This window comes from Humulus lupulus, chromosome X (assembly GCF_963169125.1).
Source record: "Humulus lupulus chromosome X, drHumLupu1.1, whole genome shotgun sequence".
Classification (NCBI taxonomy): Eukaryota; Viridiplantae; Streptophyta; class Magnoliopsida; order Rosales; family Cannabaceae; genus Humulus; species Humulus lupulus.
In genome coordinates, this window is record NC_084802.1 from 159,642,395 (window position 1) to 159,666,590 (window position 24,196).

General features: G+C 43.2%; 1 non-coding gene across 1 annotated transcript; it reads left to right on the forward strand.

Annotated features, from left to right (window-relative positions):
• Positions 1-17,796: 17,796 nt before the first annotated feature.
• On the forward strand, positions 17,797-17,903 carry LOC133807705 (small nucleolar RNA R71). The gene has a single exon (XR_009879604.1). It is a non-coding gene; the product is annotated as a small nucleolar RNA R71 (small nucleolar RNA).
• The last annotated feature ends 6,293 nt before the right edge of the window (positions 17,904-24,196 follow it).

Below are 24,196 nucleotides of genomic sequence, written 5' to 3' on the forward strand. Positions count from 1 at the left end.
AACCACCACCCCCTCTAAGGAGAACTCGCCACCTCCGCCCCCCACCGAGCAGACAACTCCCACACCTTCTAATCCACAGCCTTCTTCCAGGGCTGCTGACAAGGAGGCCTTGGACAACCTGCCCGAAGGCTCCCTGCCCAGCTTCGTGGTCGGCTCAAGGAGTTGTCCAAACTGAACGAACAATTGTGCGAGGACCAAGCCACTATCCCCCAGGAACTTCTGGATGCTCAAGATGCCCTGAAGAAAACCAACGACTCCAGAGAAAAATTCAGGGAGAGTGCCAAGCTCGTCACTCAAGAATGTAAGCAGCTTGGGCTTGATCTGACAGCCAGCAGGCAGGAGACGAGGGAGTTTGAGAGGCGAGTGCAGGAGCTCGAGGAGGACGGGGCCAAAAATTTGAAGAAGTATAAGGAGGCCACTCACCTCTGCTTCTACGAATTCTGGAAGCACAACCGGGAGTCCAACTTCAACTACCTGTCCGAGCGATTGAAGAGGACTCTACTGGCGCAGTGGCCATTTGGCTGGAAAAAGAAGAGAAGGCCAAGGTTCCTGCCACTGACGCTGAAGCTGGTCCTCCAGCCGACCAAGGCACTCCTCCTAATCCTCAAGACCCTCCTGCTCCTCAATAAATTTTTTTCTTTTATTTCGTTTTTATGGCCCACGGGTAGTATTGTAAAGACAATTGGTTTTTATTGCTGCGTGGGAAGCTCTTTTACTTTTAATTAAACAATTACATCCGAGCAGTACTGCTCGCAGTGTAACAGAATGCTTTTTGATACTATAATATTTTTGTCTATTATAACATCTGTTCGCATGACCGAACTTAGCATAGTACTTTGGCTTGATTTAACAAAATATAAATTTTGAAAAATACTCTAAGTACCGTAGCATGCTTTCACTCATTTTGTTCATGTGTTTACATACTTATTGGTATGCTTTGCTATCGATGTACCTTATATGCCCCCTAAGTGATCGAGGAGCTTTAAGTCCTTGGTCACTTGCCTTGACCATGACCTATGCGAACATTACTGCTCGATAGGAAATGTAACACTTATAATACAGCAAAACAACACGTGTAATGAACAAATACTTGTAAAAATAAATTTACAAAGGTTGGCAAGAATGACTGGCTGCACATAGTCTCTTATAATCTCGTATTAAAAATGGACTAAACATGTCTTTACGAGTGATCTTAAAAAGATCTTACACTTATAAGCGATTAGCCATACAACGTGCCTAACCCTTTTTCGAAACTTGTAAAAAGTAAAAATTGATACAAGCCAGTCCTTTAAAAAGGACTGTTTATTGATAGTACTTGCGCAGGTGTTCTCCGTTCCAATAGCATGGAACGAGATCTCCATTTAAGCGTGCAAGCTTGTAGGTGCCTGGATGAAGGACTTCTTCAATCTGGTAAGGTCCTTCCCAGTTTGGACCGAGCACTCCAGTAGTTGGGTCGCGGGTGTTTAAGAAAAATCGTCGTAGTACTAGATCTCCGACATTGAATTTTCTTTCTTTCACTTTTGAGTTAAAATACCAGGCGACTTTTTGCTGGTACGCAGCAACTCGAAGTTGGGCTCTTTCTCGTTTCTCCTCAATTGAGTCTAGGGACTCCAGTATCAGTTGGCTATTCTGCTCCTGACGTGTCGATGTGAGGGGGGATCTAACTCGACAGGTAACATAGCTTCATACCTGTATGCTAAGGAAAACGAGGTATGACCTGTCGCTGTTCGATGAGAAGTTCTATACGACCAGAGTACTTCAGGCAGCTGTTCCGGCCATGCTCCTTTAGCGTCTTCAAGCCTTTTCTTCAAGGTGTCCTTAAGTGTTTTATTCACTGCTTCAACTTGCCCATTTGCTTGTGGATGTGCAACTGAAGAAAAGCTTTTGACGATCACGTGCCTCTCGCCGAAGTCTGTGAACAAGTCGCTGTCAAATTGGGTGCCGTTGTCTGAGACAATTTTTCGAGGCAAACCATATCGGCAAACAATGTTTTTGATGACAAAGTCAAGAACTTTCTTGGTCGTTATGGTAGCGAGTGGCTCAGCTTCGACTGCGTACTTCACTCCGCCTTTTCCCGTTGACAGGGATCCAATCAAGTCTATACCCCATACTGCGAAAGGCCAAGGACTCTGCATTTGTTTTAACTCGTTGGGAGCTGCGCGTGGGATTTTGGAAAATCTCTGACACTTATCGCATTTTCGCACAAACTCCATTGAGTCTTCGTTCATAGTCGGCCAGAAATAGCCCTGCCTTAGAATCTTCTTCGCCAAACTTTGCCCCCCAGCGTGATCCCCGCAGAAGCCTTCATGTACTTCTCTCATCAGCTCTTTAGCTTTCTCTGGTGTAATACATCTGAGCAGTGGCATGGAATATCCTCTTCTGTAAAGAACACCATCGACCAGTATGTACCTAGCAGCCTGCCTTTGGAGGGTTCTGGCTTTATTTCTATCTGCTAGTAATACACCATTTATAAGATATTCCAAGTAAGGCGCCATCCATGTGTCCCCCATCCGGATTTCCATATTGGTTTCATCTGCTCATATGCTTGGCTCGCACAATCTTTCTACTGGCACAATATTCAAAGTGTCAGCATCTTTCGCGCTTACGAGTTTGGCTAAGGCATCTGCGTTCGAATTCTGATCCCGAGGTATTTGCTGGAGGGTATACTTCTCAAACTGAGCCAACAGATCTCTAGTTTTGTTCAAGTAGGCCACCATTTTGAGGCCCCGTGCTTGATATTCCCCTAGAACTTGATTCACTACCAGCTGTGAATCACTGTAAATATCGAGCACCTTTATACTCATGTCTTTTGCCAATCTTAATCCAGCGAGGAGTGCTTCGTATTCGGCTTCATTATTCGATGCTGCGAAGTCGAACCTAATGGCGCAGTGAAATCGATGCCCTTCTGGCGTTATCAAAATCACTCCCGCTCCTGCGTGAGATTCGTTGGACGATCCATCCGTGAATAACTTCTGTTATCCAAAAAATAGGTATGAATGACATGGCAAACATTTAATACACGTGGCTGACATCTGGCATAATTCGTGCTCGACTATCGACCAGGAAGACATCTATTGTCGCAACGTTCGATCTCTTCATACGACCAGCTTGGTCGTACGCATGCTATACGCGGAGAAGATCTTATGCAGTTATGATAGTATCCGAAATTATCTCCCATGATTTCCTGAGTATCCGATTATTTAGGAAATAATATCTGTAACAAATTAATGTAAATCCTCCTTGAGCCTATAAATAGAGAAAGATAGCTCAAGGGAAAGGGATCTTCTTCTTCTTTTTCGCTTTCTGATCATTTGATATATTGTCTTATTCTTCAGAGGTTAGTGAAACTCATTGAACCCTAGTTCTTTGATCACTCCTTTGAATTCTATATCAATAACAATTTGAGTGGACGTAGGTTATTACCAAATTCTGGGGCCGAACCACTATAAACTCTTGTGTTCTTTATTATTTCGCCATCACATTCTTTCCAACATGTTTGTCCACATCAAGCAAATTTGACTCCGTGTCAGTTGGCCAAATTTTGGGTCAACAACTTCCACGAAGGAGCTTCATCTTGGGCCTCAGGCGCACTAGGCTTTTTGCACTGCTCGTTGTCTGGGAGCTCAGTAAACTCTTCATAAGATCAGCCAAGACTTGTCCCTTTACTACTGCTCGCGATGAATATGTAATATCGAACTGCCCTAGTTCGACTGCCCATTTTAATAATCGCCCAGCCGTCTCTGGTTTTTGGAGGACTTGCCGAAGGGGCTGGTCAGTTAAGACTATAATGGGATGGGCTTGGAAGTAAGGACGTAGTTTCCTTGAGGCCAAGATTAAACAATAGGCTAACCTCTCGATGGGAGGATACCTCATCTCCGCTCTGATTAGCCTTTTTCTTACATAATAAACCGCCTTTTGTACGCCTTCTTCCTCTCGTACTAGTACGGCACTAGCAGCAACTTCGGTAATCGCCAGGTAGATGAACAAAGTTTCTCCTTCGATAAAATAGGAGTCTCCTGTCCATTCAAACTTCTTGTTGCCTCTAAGTAGATTGAAGAAAGGGATGCATTTGTCCATTGACTTGGAAATGAATCTACTTAGGGCGGCAATTCTTCCAGTTAAACTTTGTACATCCTTAATCTTTTATGGCGATTTCATGTCCATCAGGGCTTTTATCTTGTCAGGGTTGGCCTCGATTCCTCTTGAATTAACGATGAACCCCAAAAAATTTCCTGATCCAACTCCGAAGGAACATTTGAGAGGATTTAGTTTCATCTGATACTTGTTCAACACATCAAAACATTCTTGTAAATCCTTCACATGTCTTTCTTCCCTTTTCGACTTTACCAACATGTCGTCCACGTACACCTCCATGTTTACTCCAATCAACTCCTTAAACATGTGGTTAACCAATCGCTGGTAAGTCGCACCTGCGTTTTTCAGTCAGAAGGGCATTACTTTATAACAGTATAATCCCGTATCGGTCTGAAAGCTAGTGTGATCCTCGTCAGGGGGATGCATACTAATCTGATTGTATCCTGAGTATGCATCCATGAAGGAGAGGATCTCATGTCCTGCAGTTGCATCGACTAGCTGGTCGATCCTTGGGAGTGGGAAGCAATCCTTTGGGCAGGCTTTATTGAGGTCTGTGAAATCCACACAGGTTCGCCATTTGCCATTAGGCTTGGGAACCAGTACCGGATTAGAGACCCACGATGGATAAAACGCCACCCGGATGAATCCATTCTCCTTCAGTCTATCGACTTCTTCTTTTAAGGCTTTCGATCTATCCTTATCGAGCAGCCTTCTTTTCTGTTGCACGGGTGGAAAACTCTTGTCTATGTTCAGGACATGGCTGATAACTGCAGGATCTATCCCAGCCATGTCTTTGTGCGACCTGGCAAAGACTTCCTGGTTCCTCCGCAAAAATTCCACCAGTGCATGCTTCGTGGTTGGTTCTAAGTTTTTCCTGACCTTCATAACTCTGGTCGGGTCTTTTTCGTCCAGTTGGACCTCTTCCATGTCCCCAATGGGTCCAACATTTTCCTCAAAATCCCTAAAGCGAGGATCTAAATCCCTATCCTCACTTTGGGCAACACCCTATTTGGTGACTCCATCACCGGATTGGGCTTGTGCATCAATAGCCATCTGCAACCTATTTGGGGGAGTGCTCTTTGATGTTCCTTTCTTAGCCTTTGTGACTGAGGCGTTGCAGCACTCCCTGGCTTCCCTCTAATTTCCCAACACGCGTCCTACCCCTGCGTCTGTCGGGAATTTCATGGCTAAGTGCCATACTGAGGTGACGGCTCGAAGAACAACTAGTATGGGCCTTCCAATGACGGCATTGTATGCCGAGGGACAATCGACTACTATAAAAGTAGCAAGCAATGTTCTGGTAGTGGGCGCTGTACCTGCTGTCACTGGAAGTCTGATTGACCCCGCTGGGGCTAGTCCCTCACCAGAGAAGCCGTAAATCGTTTGCTTGCAGGGCTCCAAGTCCTTAATGGACAACTTCATGCGTTCCAGCGAAGATTTGTACAGGATGTTCACTGAACTTCCTGTATCAACTAGTACTCTTTTCACCATCATGTTGGCGATTTGAACGTCTACGACCAGCGAATCAGAATGCAGGAACCAGACATGCTGTGTAACGACCCAAATTCGTTATTAAGGCTTAAGGGCCTTGATTAGTGTGCCGGGAGGGCATAATTGGGATTTTAATGAATGCTATTGATTTAAATGCGTAAATATATGATTAATTGTGTGTTTATGATAATTGATGATATTATATGATGATGTGATATATATGTTTGAGATATATGCAAGAACCACATTATGATGTGGATAATTCTGCAGCCGGCGACTCGAGGCGATCCTTGGGCTAGATAGCGGGAAAAGTCACAACGGGGTATTATAATTGACTTTGGACAAGTCAGGGGTATTTTAGGTATCAGGTAGTGATTTAGACTATCGGGTGATGGAAATAAATAATTGGAGATATATTTGAGGTTAGGATGTCTAGGCGGGATTATTGGGGGATTTTACCGTTTTGGCCTTGGGGACGTTTCCGACACCCCGAGCTTTGGGATTAGTCTAATAATCTAAGGATATACTTGGAAGACTTAGAAAATACTAGACAGAAAAGTATAAACCAACCCTCTCTCTCCTTCTCTCTCTCTTCTCTCTCTTAGCAAAGGAAAACTACTGAAATTTGAGAGGGAACTGCTGGAATTAAGCTGTGTCTTTGGGAATTGAAGGGAATAATCTGGAGGATTAGCTCAGGAACTGATCAAGGTCTGAGCTAGTGTTAAGGTAAGTTTTGAATTTTCGTTTTTGGGGTTAGGAAGTTAAAGAAATGGCTGAGTTTTAAATAGTTATGGTTTTGACATTCAAGGTGGAAATTGAGGCCTGAAACTTTGAAGATAGGTCAGGGGACTCTTGGAGAAACGATTCTACAGCTGAGGTAAGGTTTAATTTAAAGTTTTATGGTTGAATTTGAGAGTTTTCATGACTGGTTTTGAGTTCTGTGGGTTTGAAATTTCAGAAATTAGAATTGGGATATTAGTGAGTCTTAGGCTGGATTTCTGGTTGGATTGTGTTGTTTTAATCATTCTAATGTTGTTATTATTAATTGGTTTTGAGTTGGGGGCTTTGGGATGGCATAAGGTAAGGTTTAGAGATTGAAAATGGTGGTTTTTTATGGGTTCGAAGGGTCGGGCCGCGGCATGGTTCTTGGTGAGCCGCGGCCCTTCGAGGTTGTTGCATGCTGAGGAAGGAGGGCGTGCCGCGGCATGGTCCAAGCAATGTCGCGGCCCTTACCTGTTTTTGTGCCTTGGATGGTTCTGTTTGGGGCCCATGCCGCGGCATGGGTGGCCTATGCCGCGGCGCTTAAGGGATTTTGGGATTTTAAGATTTTAGCCTTGGGAATTTAACCTAGGGTGCTCGGGGTTGAGTCTTTTACCATATTTGGTGAAGTTCAATGTTCCGAGTACTAGAACCTGGCTTGGAAACTCATTTAAGGTTGTTAATGGTGTCTTTCTTCATGGTTGTGACTAGGTGTTAGCTAGGGCTCGAGGATCGGATCGCGCTCAAGGAGTATCGCCCGTAACTAATTCATCTGAAAGCTAAAGGTAAGAAAATTGCACCTGGTTGAGTATATGTGACGGGACTAAGGGCTCCCTATTGTAAAAGCTTGAAAAGATGGTATTATGCCATGCAAGCCATTTAGTGAACCAACGGCCTAAGGGTGCCAAGGGTCTCACTAGCGCACAGGGCGCGGCTTGGCCACTGGTAGCCGAGGACAGCTTATTATGCACTGAGCTTGGTTTAAGCGGGCCAGAGTCAGTGGGTTAAACAGAGGGTGCGGCCTAAGTCGTCGACCCTGAATATTATGTGACATGAACAGCATGTGTGATAGAATATATCTTGTATTGGATTGTACATGCTGATTATCTGTTGTGGATTGTCTGATGGGTATACATGCTTACTGAGCTACTCGTCTGTTATTATTGACTGAGTTATCTATGATGTTTTCTTGCTGGGCCTTGGCTCATGGGTGCTACGTGGTGCAGGTAAAGGCAAGGGCAAGTTAGATCAGCCCTGACTGGAGAGCTTGGCGAGCGGAATGTACATATCCAGGTGCTCGGTCGCCACGGTTGAGGTCTAGGCAAGGACATGGAACCTAAAGACTGTCTGTTTTGCCTTAGTATGGCTAGTGGATACTCATGTACTTTTGGGAGTCTGTAAACTTATTTTAACTTTGTTTTGTATGGGATCCCTTGTTTACTACAGTTTAAATATATTAATGAGTCTTTTGAGACCAAAACTTTTTTAACCATAAATCTTACATGTTTAGTGACACGTTTTCAAATTAATGACTTGATTAGCGAGTTCTGCACCTTTATAAGTACACAGTGTAACGGTCTTGGCTATCCAGGGCGTTACATGCTGGGCGTCACTATCAGAGAAGGTTATCTCACCATCCTCTGATCGAGCCTTCTTTGATGCCCTGTCCTCCATAGTCATCATCTCGATGTCCTGGTCGTGACGTAGGGTCCGAGCATATCATTCCCTCGCCTTTCCACTGCTTCTCGCGAGGTGTGGGCCTCCACAGATGGTGAATAAAGTGCCAGCAACGGGATCAGGCTGCAAAGGTGGCTAGCATTGGCGTGTGGGCGCATGCTCGTTGCCACCTGGAGCTTCTCGTTGGGAATTTCCTGAGGCCCGTATATATCTTCTCAAGTGTCCTTGTCTGATGAGGAACTCGATCTCATCCTTCAGCTGGTTGCATTCATTGGTATCATGTCCGTAGTCGTTATGATAACGACAGAACTTGGTAGTGTCTCTTCTCGAAATATCCTTTCGAATGGGGGCAGGTTTCTTATAAGGCACACTGGAACTCGTGGCCTGATAAACCTCTCCCTGAGACTCAATAAGGGCAGTGTAGTTAGTGAACCGAGGTTCATAACGATTACCCTTGGCTCGTTTATTGTCAGAGGTGGAAGGCTCATTTTGCAGCCGTTTCCCCCCATTCTTGCATTGCCATTGCCGTTCCTGTTGCCTTTGCCGTTGCCGTTTGGTTTGGACCCATTGGCGGCCTTGGCGGGCTCGGCAGTCCCCTTATCTTTGCCTGGGGGCTTTCCTTCATTGGCGATGGCATCCTCGAGCTTGATATATCGATCAGCTCGATCCAAAAATTCCTGGGTTGTCCTTACCCCATGCTTTCTGAGGCTGTCCCAGAGAGGCGTGCGGCGCTTAACCCCTGCAGTTATGGCCATCATCTTGCCTTCATCTCCCACTGTGTTCGCTCCAGCAGCTGCTCGCATAAAGCGTTGGACGTAGTCCTTCAGTGGTTCTCCATCTTGCTGGCGTATTTCGACAAGCTAATTTGCCTCAGTCGGGTGCACACGACCCGCATAGAACTATCCGTAAAATTCCTTCATGAACATTTCCCAGGAAACTATACTTGCAGGAGGGAATTTGAAAAACCACTCCTGTGTGGCATCAGAAAGTGTTGCAGGGAAGATCCTGCACCGAGTGTCTTCAGACACTTTCTGAATGTCCATTTGTATCTCAAACTTGTTGACGTGAGATACTGGGTCACCATACCCGTCAAAGTTCGGAAGCGTAGGCATTTTAAATTTGCTAGGAGTTTTTGCCATAGCTATCCTCTAGATGAAAGGAGTGCCTTTTCTCCTATCGTGGTCGATATAAGATGTTCTTCCCCCGACCAGCTGCTACACTGCCTGGTTGAGGGCATCTATCTGGGCCTGCACGGCGCCAGGAATCGCCGGGGCCTTTGGTGCTGGGGGAACGTACTCGTCGTGCCGTTCCCGGCGATCATTGAGTACGTCTCTTAAATCATCGTCTCTCCTCCGCTGCTCGCTAGCTTCGAGCCGGTTGAAGACGCTGTTTTGTCTGGGCTGCCCCCCAGCGTCCCATCTTTCGGGTTGGTCATCCCTAGGTGGTAGGCTTCTGCCTCCACCTCTTTCTTCATTTCTCCGATTGGCATTTCCTCTGCCTGAGTCAGCCTCATTATAATCATGGCCATCTCTAAATCTGGATTGGCTATGATGGGATCGATTGTTCTCTCGGTTGCCTTCCCGGTTTGGAACCTCCCGAGCATTAGAGGGTGGCCTACGTTGGTTGGTAGGTCCCCGTGCATTATCATGTCGTGGGGGGCCTCAAACCGCAGAGCTTATCTCTGAGTTCCTTCTGATGCCAGAAGGACGTTGTCCTCTGCTCGGAGGGTTTGGCTCGTCGCCCCTATGGCGTCTAGGGCTACAGGGCGGCTACCCGGCCCTATTCTGCCTTGGTTGCGGGGGGTTACCGCGACCAGCCTGGGATTGAGGCTGTGCCTCAGGGTCCCTTAGCGGGATATCATCCTGAGGCATCGGTGGCTGCTCGGGCCTTTGGGGGCTCAAGGGTTGGTAGGCGGGCTAGGATTAGGACCCCTTTGGGGCGGCCCATTCGTAGGTTGATCAGGCTGCGAGGCAGGTGTAGCCTAGTTCCTAGCCAGCTGTAGGGCTGCTTCGAGGGCTGCCATGGCCTCCCTCTGGCGACGGTCCATCTCCGCTTGCCTTTCGCTCAGTTCCAGGCGCTGTCGTTCAATCTCTTGTTGCTGCCGCGCCATGGTCTCGGCTGCACTTTCCTGGCTGGCCCTCAGATTGGCCAGTTCATCCTGCAATACCCCCAGGGTATTCCTCAGCATCTCGGAATCTATTTCTTCCTCATCAAATTCCAAATGTGGCTCATCCTCAGTCACGTTTGGAGGAGGAGGAGGCGGGTGAGATGGTGCAGCGTAATCCGCCTGTCCAGTCTTCTTGGTAGTTTTTGCCATTGATATTTCAACGATACTATATCAAGCTCTCAATGAAAGCACCAGAATGTTGACCCCGATTTTGGTCAACTGACACGGAGTCAGAAATGCTTTATGTGGACAAATACGTTGAAATGAATGTGATGACAAAAATGATAAAGCACACAAGAATTTATAGTGGTTCGGCCCCAAAATCTGGTAATAACCTACGTCCACTTGAACTGTTATTGATATAGGGTTCAAAGGAGTGATCAAAGAACTAGGGTTCAATGAGTTTCACAAACCTCTGAAGAACAAAACAATATCTCAAATATGATAACTCTAATCTCAGATAATTAGAAAGCCCAAAAAGTACTCTTCCTTGAGTTGCCTTTCTCTATTTATAGGCTCAAGGAAGGTTACATTAATTTGTTACAGATATTCTTTCCTAAATAATCGGATACTCAGGAAATCATGGGAGATAATTTCGGATATGGTTATAACTGCCTAAGATTTTCTCCAAATATGGCGAGTATACGACTAGGCTGGTCGTATATAAAGATTGAGCGTAGCGCCGTAGACATCTTTCTGGTCGATAGTCGATCAAGAATCCTGCCAGATGTCAGCCACATGTATTTAAATATTTGACATGTCACCCATGCCTGTTTTTTGGATAACAATTGGGTTACCTCTTTACAACTAATGTATCCAGGAAGTTGAGTGATGGGAGGCCCACGGCTTGATCTTTTGGTAAGTGGGAAGTGATAATAAGAAGCCAGAAGGGCTATTATGACTCTAGGATATCCTATGGTTAGTATGAAGAAGTATAGCTATGGACCGTAAAAGGTGAATCACCTCAGTTTGTAGGTAAGGTGAGTGAATGCGAAAAGCTATGACCAGATCTATTGGATTGATACACTATGGTTGGTGTGAGCAAGATGTCAAAGAGGGGGTGTGTATAGAAGAAGATCATGTCTCCCCACTGGACACCAAGTCGACAATGTTAGGCTAAGACTCTTGGGTTCCCATGTTTGGGAAAGGGTCATAAAAGGTGATGAATATGTGGGGGAAAACCTAGAATTAATTGTTACAGTTATACATGGCTCACATTGAAGAATAGCTCAAGGTTTGGGTGTTTACCTTACTGAAGAATGTAGAGTTCGCAAATTTGAGTACGGAAACGTAGGATTCCAAGATTAAGGATTATGTACTTCACCGAATATTGTGGGTTGAGTAGGGTAAAAGAGTTTGGGAAAGGAGGAAGAAATTTTGATCCTAGGTTGGGATAGATCTGCAAGATCCTAATAAGGATTGGGCTAGGAGCCTACAGCTGGCCTTACTCCAACATGGGAGGGTAAAGGCTCATGAGATATTATCGGTGCCAATTAAGGGGAGAAGTGTGAGTACTACCCCTGATCAGGAAAAGAGGTCCTGGAGGTTCAGAGGAACTTTTTGTACAAAAGAAAGTTGGTTAGAAACATACAACTTAGATCATCATTCTGGTGTTAGTATTGCAAGTAATGATAAGGTGGAAAACCTGGTTTTAGGGTCATAGCTGGGGTTATGGGATTATTACCCTGAGAGGTTTGAATAAATTTCAAGGACGAAATTTTTGTAAGGAGGGGATAGTTGTAAGACCCAAATTTTATAATAGGGCTTAGGGCCTTGATTAGCGTACCTAGAGGGCAATAAGTGATATAATATTATTATATGTGAATTTTGATGAGTATGTGATTAGAAATGCATGCTTAGGTGAATTAAATATGCGTGTGGGCCCCGTTTGGTTATTGGGGGCATGTTTGAAATTTTAGCCCGTTGATGGCATAAATGTAATAATTATGGTATTAGTGCTATATTTGTGATATATCTGTGTTGCACGATCCGAGACAATCCTAGGGAGCTGTTTAGCTAGAAAGTCACAACGGGGTCGAATACTTGACTCGGGGTGAGTCGAGGGGTATTTCAAGCATAAGATATTTTATTGAGTTATCAAGTTATGGAAATAAATATTGGGAGATATATTTGAGGTTAGAACGTTTAGAAGGGAATGTTGGGGAAATTTACCATTTTACCCTCGGGGATGTTTTTGGTACCCCGAGCCTTTGAGGTAACCTTAGGGACTTAAGTCAAATAAAACAAAAGGGAGGAAGTGTTTAGAACTTTAAGAAACTGACTCTCTCTCTCTCTATCTCTCGGTTCTCTCTTCTCTCTAGAAGGTTAAGGATTTTGTTAGTAAAAACTACCAGGGACTAAGGAATTAAGCTGGAACATTGGGGGCTAGAAGCTTGGGACTTAGGGAAATAATTCAGAGGTTCAATTAAGCACAAGGTAAGCTTCTAACTTGATGAATTGTGTTGAATTTCTGCTGGAGTTTTTTAGAGTGTTGCATGTGAGTTAGATGAAGAATCATCTTTGAGTTCTAGAAGAGGTTTAGGATTAGCTTCTGTTGGGTTTTGCTACTGGGATCACTCTAGAACTGTTGTGATGATTAAGTTGGATTGTTAGGTTGATTTTTGGGTAAGCTAGCGGGGTTTTCGTGGTAAAAATGGAGGATTTTTCTGGGTTCGAAGGGTCAGGCCACGGCATTGTTCTTGCTGAGCCGCGACCCTCTAGAACAATTTGGAGGCTAGGATGAAGGGCGGGCCACGGGATGGGTTGGTTTGGGTCGCGACGCGCTTGCCCTGTTTTGGGGTTGGGGGTTTCTGGTTGAGGCAGGTCGCGACATGGGTTCATGGGGCTGCGGCGCTTAGTGTGTTTTTGGGCTTTAAGGAGGTTTTAGGCTTGGGAATCCAATAGCTAAGACTCGGGATGGATTTTATCACCTGAATTGATAGTATTCAATGTCCCAGAGATTAGAATTATGACCTAAAGTTATTTAATGGGTTAGAACTTGATGGTTGGATATTGTTGATGCGTTGTGACTAGGGTTCAATGAGGCTCGGACTAAGGGACTATGCTCAGGACATCAGTGCTTGGAAGCTCAGGACACAGGTAAGAGAACTGTTTGTACCCGTAGAGTTATGTGGTGTGTTGTACTGTGTGTATGGTTTATGGTTTGCTATGTCATATGTGAATATGACTGATTGGCAAGAGCCGGGATAGGCAAGAGTCGGGATCGGCAAGAGCCGGAAGCGGCAAGAGCTGGGAACAGCAGAAGCCGGGAGAGGCAAGAGCCGAGTACGGCAAGGGGCCAGGAGCAGCGTTAGCATGCGGAGTGCGAGTTTCCAGGGCGAGACCCTAACGGATACCTAGGATATCCTCACGGTGTGGACCGTGAACCCAGGGCTTGGTAAAGCGCTTGGGACGGCATGGCCACTATGTGTTTAGCTTGTTGGCTGCTTCGTTATATGTTGTTGTATTACTGAACTGCTATGATATTGTACTGCTAAGATGTTGTGCTATTGTGCTTATGTGTTAATATGTTGATATGATGCTATGTTTATGTTCATGTGTGTAGTTGTTCTACTATGATATGATGTTGTTGTGCTACCATGCCATTTTGTATTCTAATAACGGTTCAAATAAGTGTTATTTGCTAGGATAAAATATAGTATGTTGTGCTTTAAGGTTCTCTTGCTGGGCCCCGGCTCACGGGCGCTCTGTGGTGCAGGTAAGGGCAAGGAAAAGATCAATCAACCATGAGTTAGAGGGCATGGAGCGGTGCGTACATGTTTGGCCTATCTGGCCGCCATGGTTGGGGTATTTTGAGGAACTGGTCATGAACATTGATTTTGTCGCTTAGGCCGACTGTAAAGTAACCTTTTGAGTTGTAAATATGTTTTCAAATAATATATATGGGATCCCAATGTAACCCTTTTCATGAACTAAAAGAACGACCGACTATTTATACCAAAATCTTATTTAAACAAGTTACATTTTAATTAACTACACATTTTAATCTAAAACCTCGATTAGCGAGTGATTAGCACATTTCAAGCTTACTTAGTAACGACTCTAAGGAAGTAGGGCATTACACTAAGCATCCCGCCCACAGGTTTTAATGTCATGCCAACTTCTAGCTTTAGCGTTGCCTCGACAGGATATGGAGCGGCACCTACTAGATACAATACTTTTTAGTCTGCATTCAGTGCTAGAGTTGCCGCTCTGTCCCAGTCTGCTACACCTAGTCGAACCCCCAGTAATACTCCAAGTAGGGAACTAGCTCTAGTGAGATGTATGTCTCAGAGTACTCTAAGTATACTGACTTGATGGACACCCAAGAGAACATCTTCGTGGCCACGGAACAACATGTTCACTATCAGAAGCCACAACCCATCTGGAGGGATAGGGAAAGACAAGATCAAGGCAAGTTTTGTTGTTTTCACAACGACATAGGGCACCACACCAATGAGTGTCGCCAGCTCAAGGATGAGATCGAAAACCTCATCAAGTTGGGACATCTCCACCAATATGCTAAGGGTGGAGCGTGCCAGGCACAACTCCCCACGGCTGGAGTGCCCGTGCCGCCAGTGGGCCCGCAAGTCCCAGCAGTCGCTCCTGTGGCCCCCAACATCCAGTGGTTTGAGGACCTTCTCTGGTGAACGAGCAAGTATGAACCATCTCATAAGGGCCCCACCTGGTGCCACTTCCCGAGGCTTGCAAAACAGGTATGCGCGAGCTTTAAATCATGACGACGTGGTGATGGCTTTGGCTCAGTTGCCTACCCAAATGCCTTGAATGACTGACCAAGTCATAACATTCTCCAAAGACGATGCTCGGAGAGTACACTTCCCGCACCATGACCCATTGGTAATTAAGAGCCAAATCTCCAAAAAAATAGTGATGCGGATGCTGGTGGATAACGGGAGTTCCGAGAACATCCTGTTTAGATCAGCCTTCGAGAAAATAGGGTTGACCACTGCAGATTTGTCCTCATGCACCTCAACCCTTTATGGATTCTCGAACGAAGCCCTCATCCCGATGGGGCAGATAAAGCTTCCTGTAACACTTGGAGAAGTCCCTCGCCAGACCTTCAAATATTGCACCTTTGTGGTGGTAGACTGCTCCTCAGTGTATAACGCCATCCTGGGACGGCCTGCCCTGGTAGAGTTTGGAGTTGTCACTTCCATCTGCCACCTGTGCATGAAGTTCCCCATGGAGGCAGGGATTGGTATCGTTCACAGAGACCAAAAAGAGGTGAGGCATTGTTACAATGTGTCTTTCAAGACCTCTGCCATGGTGGTGGAGACAGCAGTCCCCGAGCAGTCCAAAGCTTTGGAAGTACATCGGTCCAGGAGACCGGGCCCAACGAGTTGGTCCCGAGGGTTCAAGTGGAAAGGGCCATTGAACCAATATAGGAGGTGGAGGAGGTATTTATTGATACCTCCACCCCCTATAGAAAAATAAAAGTTGGGGTGTAACACCCTAGATAGCCAAGACCGTTACATTGTGTATTTTGAAGTAGTGCAAGACTTGTTAATCAAGTCGTTTGAATATGAACGTGATCCTAAAGTCAACTAATAGGTTAGGGTTAAAAGATTTTGATCATAAATGATTAATTTTCATTAAAACAAATGTTTGATACATGGGATCCCAAAAAAATAGGGTTTATGTGGTAATTACAACTCCCAAAAGCTAATACAACAAAAGTTAGTCTAACAGCAAAATACAATTTAGAGCTTTATTCCCGTAACTTTCCCTCAGCCGTGGCGGTCGAGCAGCTGACGATGTACACTCTGCCCCTAGAGCTCTCCAACTCTTGGTTGGTCCAGTTGTCCCTTGCCTATACCTGCACCACGTAGCACCCGTGAGCCAAGGCCCAGCAAGAAAACCATAAGTAGCAAACACATATAGCAGTAGTAGCATTCAATCAACTTTAATCCAATTAATTCAATTATTCAGCAGAGTACAAGCATTAAGCTAAACAACAATAAACATGTATTCTTAAGCATACATCTCAATTAGTAATACAAATTTTCAAGTGTCGACACCCTTAGGTCGAGCCCTCTGTTTATCTAGTTGATCCCGACTTGCTTAGGTCGAGCTGCGTTCAGTACGCTTATCATCAGCCCCAGCACCCTTAGGTCGTACTTTCACATAATTCATAACAACCATATAATCACGGAATACATACGTTCAATTACAGGGAAACTCAGTCCCGTTCACATTCACATGGGTGCAATTTTCTTACCTCGAATCCCGAGCAATAAACAAAGAGCGGTCCTGAGCACAATCCTCAGTCTTGAGCCTTAACGATAATCCTAGTCACAAATAACCATGGATAATTATCAATCTCTAATCCAAATAAAGCTCTCTCACAATGAAAGTTCCCAATAGTGTAAGGTATAGTAAAGCTGCTCGGATCTCTTAACTTTTGAGGGAGCTTCTTTTGAATAATTGCACTACACTCTTCAGTTAATGCAATAGTTTCATAATCCTCCATTTTTCTCTTATTAGACAATATCTCTTTCAAAAACTTCACATAACTAGTCATTTGTTCTAGAGCCTCTACAAAAGGAATGTGAATGTGAAGTTTCTTAAATACTTCAAGAAATTTGGAAAAAAATTTGTCATGATTAGCCTTTTCGAAACCGTTGAGGATATGGAATCTTTGGTGTAGGCTCAATGTATTTTGGTTTTTCTGACTTTGGAAGGTCTTCGGTAACCTCCTCTTGTATTGGACTAGTAACATGTTGATCCTCTTTCTTCTTTCCCTTGTCATCCACTGTAGGCCCATCATACTTAGTTCCACTCCTCAAAGTGACAGCTTGACATTGCTCTTTAGAATTTACCTCTGTGGAACTAGGCAAATTCCCTTGTTGTCTACTAGAAAACATTTGAGCCAATTGACCTATTTGTGTCTCCAAACTCTTGATTGAAGACCTTGTCTCTATCATGAATTGATTTAATTGGTCTGGCTGAATTATTGGTGGATTCATTTGAGGATGTGGTGGTGGATGATATGGGCATGGGTTTGGATCATAATATGGTCTAGAATGTAATCCACAAGTCAGTTGATGAGGGGGTTGTTGAGGTGGGTACTGTGGATATTGTGGTTATAACCCTTGATTATTTTTCCAAGACAACTTAGGATGATTTTTCCAAGTAGGCGCATAGGAATTGGAATAAGTGTTGGGTACAGGTCTTGAAAAATTACCAATAACTTGTGCTTGTTCCAAAGGCATATTATTCACATCAGTTGAGCAACTAGCTGAGCTTGGGCATTGTTCATAAGAATGTGGTCCTCTACAAATCTCACAACTCACAACATTTTGTACTTGCATTGCTTGTGTGGTGAGATTAATCTGTTGCAATTGCTTGGTTAAAGATGCCACTTGAGTAGCCAATAACGCAATTGGATTAACTTCTAAAACTCCTACTACTTTCTTATTCTCACGCTCAGTAGGCCAATTATAGTTATTCATAGCCATCTCTTCTAATAATTAATATGCTTCATTAGCGCTTTTTCTCATAAACGCTCCTCCTAATCTGCATCTATAATTGTCCTTGTATTGCCCCCCAATCCATTGTAAAAAGTATGAACTAGCAGCCACTTCTCTATTCCATGATGTGGGCATTTCCTTTGCAACTCTTTAAATCATTCACATTCATCATATAAAGATTCCCCATCCATCTGATGGAAATTATTAATCTCTCCTCTTATTCTGGCTGACTTAGCAAGAGGAAAATATTTACCAAGGAATTTCTTAGTCAAATCTTCCCAAGTAAGTATAGAGTTGGCTTGTAATGAATTCAACCAGCTCTTAGCTCTGTCCTTTAGTGACAATGGGAATAATCTCAATCATACAGCACCGTTACTCACCCCATTCATTTTAAATGTCGCACACAGCTCTAAAAAATTTGTGATATGGAGATTTGGATCTTCATTTGGTAACCCCCCAAATTGTACACAGTTCTGCACCATCTGAATAATTGAGGGTTTTATCTCAAAATTATTTGCCTCAACAGTTGGAGGACGAATGCTTGAATGTATCCCTGTAACAGTAGGGATGTAACGACCCAAATTCACTAATAAGGCTTAAGGGCCTTGATTAGTGTGCCGGGAGGGCAAGATGGGAATTATGTGTGGTTATTATGATTAAGATGTATGATTATGATTTTAAGCATGTTATATGACTATGTGAATTATATTATGTGATAATTATGATATGTGAATTGTACTGTGTGGGTGCTGTGATACAAACGTGATGCACGTGCCAAGACGGTCCTAGGAAACTAGATAATGGTAACTGGTGATTTGGTAACCTGCGTAACCGTTAGTAACTATAGAGAGTAACAGGTCTTATTGGGAAAGTGGTAGAATTGCAAAGTTAGGGAAAGGACAAATAAGCCCTTGAGGTCTAGTTAGTAAGTGATATTAATGGAGGGTTAAAATGGTATTTTGGCAGTTAGTAGATGAGTTTCAGCTGAAGAGGGAATATCATATACGTGTAACACTTTGGGAGTTGGTTATGCTGAATTGTGGAGACCTAGAATAAGAGCAAAAAGGAGATAGAAAGGAGAAGCAGAAATCTAAACTCTTGGAAGGAGAATCAAGGGATGTTTGAAGTTATCAACCAAGCTTAGGCCAAGAAAACTCAGAGGTAAGATTTTGATTATGTTATATCCAAGTTTAAAGTCTGAATTTTAGTTAAGGAAGGTGAATTGAGATGAGTTGGTGGCTGGTTTTATGTAATTTCAGAGAATTGGGAACCAAGGGGGAAGGAGGTCAAGAGCTGGAGGTTGAACCTATCACTTAAGGTAAGGTCTCTGTATGTTTATTAGGTTTGTTTTGTTAAGGTATAGGGAGTTTGAAGTGTGGGTTGTGCTTGAGTTCAAGCAGTTCATAATTTCTCTGGTTTGAGTTGTCAAGTGGGAAATTCAAGAGTGAATTTTAGGATTGAAGGTGTGAGTGAGCTTGGGCATGATGTCTTTGAGTTGTTGTAAGGTTTGTTAGGGGTTTAGAGTTGGTTTTGGGGCTTAGGATAGAGTTTGGGGTGATTTGGAGAGGTTGGAGCTCGGGAAAATGCGAAGGGAAACCCAGAAATCTAGGTCTGCGATGGTGTGCCGCGGCATGGCTTTTGCTTGCCGCGGCCTAGGGGTCTCTGGAGGTGGGTGCCGCGGCACAAGGAATGTGGTGCCGCGGCACAAGGCAAATTTCAGGGAGTTAAATTTTGCAATTTTTGGTCTTTGCTCTGGGGGTTCGGGGGATGCCTCCGGGGTGTCATTCTAAGGTTTTGGGAGTTCCGAGAGTGTGGATTAGGTACCGGGAAGGTAGTCTTGGATTGGTTAATGACAAAGAATATTATATTTGTGTTTTGATTAGGAATTTGGAGAGGCTCGAGGTAGAGGACCGTGCTTGTGGCTACGTGGCATCGGAAATCAGTAAATTGAAAGGTAAGAACACTGCACCCGAGTGTATGATTGTGATGGGACTAAGTGCTCCCGAGAACTGTTTTGTGTCATCGTTGGTATTATGCCAAGGGACACGTATAAGCGGTCTAAGAGTACCGTTCATGATTTCTAGCGCACGGGGCGCGAATTGGCCACTGGGAGCCAGAAATAATAGGATAACAGAGGGAGCAGCTTGCGAGCGCTAGCCCTGGTTATCATTTGTGCATTGTGTTATATGAGCTGATATGCTTTGTGTATGAAATACTTGACTATTGATATGCTTGAAGTTTATGAGATGCCATATGTGAGATTGACTTGACAGCTAAATGTGCATGTTCTATTGTTGATATGTGTTCTTGCTGGGCCTTGGCTCACGGGTGCTACGTGGTGCAGGTAAAGGCAAGAGCAAGCTGGACCAGTCCTGAGGTGGAGAGCTCCGAAGTGAAATGTACATAGCCAGCCGCTCGATCACCACGATCGAGGAGTGTGTCAGGACGGAGATCACCTAACTGCTCATTTTGCCTTAGTATGGTTGTTAACGTATATAAACTTTGTAACTTTTGTAGTATGGCTTTTAAACTGTCATTTTTGGGATCCCATGTACATAAACAATGTTTAGCAATGAAAATGTATCTTTTGAGACCAAAACGCTTTTAACCCTAGTTCCTCTACTATTTCGATAACACGTTTTCACTTTAATGACTTGATTAGCGAGTCTGGCACTTTATAAACACACAGTGTAGCGGTCCTGGCTATCCAGGGCGTTACAAGGGAGTACATAATTTCTAAATGGTGGTCGGCTTCAGCTGCATTACCCATATTTGCATTGTTGTTGACAACATTATTTACGTTCTCATCCATGGTGAAATCCAATCGTTTCTTTATCTTTCGATTCTTTCTTCACGTTCTCTCAATTTCAAGATCTATTGGTATGATTTCCTTTTGTCTACTTCCTCGCATATACCAACAATTCCTGAAACACAACACAGCCTTGATCCGAATAATTGTAAAACAATAATAAAAAATACCAAATTAGAACAAACAACAATTAACTTTGATATTGGAAATTAAGTCCCCGGCAACGACGCTAAAAACTTGATCGTGAAAATATATATATACGCAAGTACACATAATCGATTCAAGTAATATATATGATAAGTAGAGTATCGTTCCCACGAAGACTATTTTCCAATTACCACTAATTGTTCTTTTAATTTCTATTTGGCAACCAAAGTTTAGATGAATGAATTTAATTTTAAAATTATAAATAACTATGAACAAAATTAACTAAAGATGAAAATCAATATTAAAAAGACCTAGGGTATTAATTTCATCAACTTTTCATTCTACTAATTTTATTAATCAGTTCTAAATTTCTTTCCTTCTATTCTAATAGTAGGTTAACATAAATCGATTCCTATGCTTTTTCAAGATATAAGATCTCATCCTATATGCATGTTTTCTACATCTCTATGATAAACTTAAACATATAGCAAGCATTAAGCATGGAAACCTAATTACTACACAAGTCATACAAGTACTTTCATCCAATATGCAACCTATGTCTATATAATGATAGCATATTCAATTCTCATCTTTCGAATTTTGAATCAAAATCATAAATCAAGCAAATATTGATCAAGTATTTACTAGCATTAAACACACATTATATAGATTAGACTAGAGAAGAAAAATCAATAGAACATCATAATTAAATTAGATAGAAATCCAAGTGACTACATTAAACCCTAGATAAAATAGTTTAATTCATATCAGACATGACTAAATCAACAAAATAATAATTCAAAAACATAAGATTCACAATGTAATGCCCTGGATAGCCAAGACCGCTACACTGTGTGTTTATAAAGTGTCAGACTTGCTAATCAAGTCGTAAAAGTAAAAACGTGTTCTGAAACAGTAGAGGTACTAGGGTTAAAAGCGTTTTGGCCTCAAAAGTTATGTTCTCATTACTAAACATTGTTTATGTACATGGGATCCCAAAAATGACAGTTTAAAAGCCATTTACAAAAGTTACAAAGTTTAAGTACATTAACAGCCATACTAAGGCAAAATGAGCAGTTAGGTAATCTCTGTCCTGACACACTCCTCGACCATGGTGATCGAACGGCTGGCTATGTACTTTCCACCTTGGAGCTCTCCACCTCGGGCCTGGTCCAGCTTGCCCTTGCCTTTACCTGCACCACGTAGCACCCATGAGCCAAGGCCCAGCAAGAAAGCATAATAACATAGCAAGATCAGCAATACTTATCAAATATTTCACAATGCTCAACCAAGAATTCAACATTTCATAACATTTATCCAATCAGTAATAACAGTTTGTCATCCAGACAGTCAATCAATTTATATTCATAGCACAATATTCACGTTCATAACAAATAGATTGTCATATCCATCAAATAACATTCAGGGTTGGCGCCCTTAGTCGCACCCTCTATTTAACACACTGTCTTCGGCTCATTAGGGCCGCCCCCAGTGTAATACTCACTGACTCTGGCCAGCTCAACCAAGCTCAGTGATAAATAAGCTGCCTCAGCTCCCAGTGGCCGAGCCGCGCCTCAATGCGCAAATATTGATCCCGACACCCTTAGGCCGGTAATCGCATGTCCTATGGCATAATAATACCATCACACGACATGATATACAAATATAGGGAGCTCTTAGTCCCATCGTGTCCACATGATTATTCATATTCACATAACAGTGCATACATACATAGGGAGCACTTAGTCCCAACCTAACCACATACTCAGGTGCAACTTTGTTACCTTTCAATTCATTGGTTTCCGATGCCACGTAGCCACAAGAACGGTCCTCTACTCCAAGCCTCTCCAAAGTCCTAATCACAACACAAATATAATATTCTTTGTCATTAACCATTCCAAGAATACCTTCCCGGAACCTAACCCACACTCTCGGAACCCCCAAAACCTTAGAACAATACCCCGGAGACATCCCCCCGAACCCCCGGAGCAAAGGCCAAAAATTGCCAAAAGTGACACTCTGAAATTAGCCTTGTGCCGCGGCACCACTTCCTTGTGCCGCGGCACGCCTTCGCAGCCCAGAATTCTGGGTTTTTCCTTCGCATTTTCCCGAGCTCCAACCTCTCCAAATCACCCCAAACTCCATCCTAAGTCCCAAAACCAACTCTAAACCCTTAATAAACCTCACAACAACCCAAAAACATCATGCCCAAGCTCACTCACACCTTCAATCCTAAAATTCACTCTTGAATTTCACACTTAACAACTCAAACCAGAAAATTAAGAACAGCTTGAACTCAAACACAAACCACACTCCAAACTCCCTATACCTTAACAGAAACAAGCCTAATAAACACACAGAGACCTTACCTTGAATGATGAGTCCAACCTCCAGCTCTAAACCTCCTTCCGCCTTGATTTTCCCAATTCTGAAATTACATAAAACCAGCCACCAACTTGCCTCAATTCACATTCATTACCTAAAATTCAAGACTTAAAACTTGGATATATCATAATCAAAATCTTACCTCTGAGTATCCTTGATCTAAGCTTGCTTGACAACTTCAATCACCCTTAAATTCTTCTTCCAAAAGCTAAATTCAGTTTCTCCCTTCTTCTTCTTAGGTTTGCTCTTCCTCTAGGTTCCCAATTTCAGCATAAACCCATTTCTCCAAGTGTTATACGTATATCATATTTTCCCTTCAGCTAATGATCATTTATCCTACCAAATGACTATTCTACCCTTCCACTAATACCCCTTCCTAACTAAACTTCAAGGCCATACCTGTCTTTTCACCAGCTTTGCAATTCTACCACTTTCCCCATAAAACCTGTTACTCTCTATGGTTACTAACAGTTACGCAGGTTACCAAATTACCAGTTACCATTATCTAGTTTTCTAGGACCGTCTCGGCACGTGCATCTCATTGGTATCACAGCACCCACGTGGTACAATTCACACATCATAATTATCACATAACATAATTCACATAGTCATAAAACATGCTTAAAATCATAATCGTGAATCTTAAACATAAAAATCACACATAATTCCCATTATGCCCTCCAGGCACACTAGTCAAGGCCCTTAAGCCTTAATAGCGAATTTGGGTCGTTACACACAAACTTAAGGAAGAAAGAAAAATATAAAAATGCAGAATAACTAGCCTAAGAATCAAAATTAGTCTCTAAAACTTAATTAAAAACTGACCTAATGAATTATTTAAACCCTAAATATGAATTTTTAGTAAAACAAAATTACAATAGCTGTGTTTTTCATACGTGGGCCATGACTTGGCCTTCTCTAGGTCGTGGCCCGTGTCTATTTTTAAGGCCTTTCGATTCTGTGTAAGTCCTCAAGCGCCGCGACTCAAACATCATCAAGTCGCGGCCCGTGTCAATTTTTTTTTCGTTTGCGTAGCCTCTGACTTCGCCTTGAGTCGCGACTTGTAAGCCCAAGTCACGACACTAATTGCCTCCAGCAGCCATATATGTTTCTGACTTGCTTAGAGTCGCGACTTGTAAGCCCAAGTCGCGGCTCTAATTCCATTTTTTATGAAAT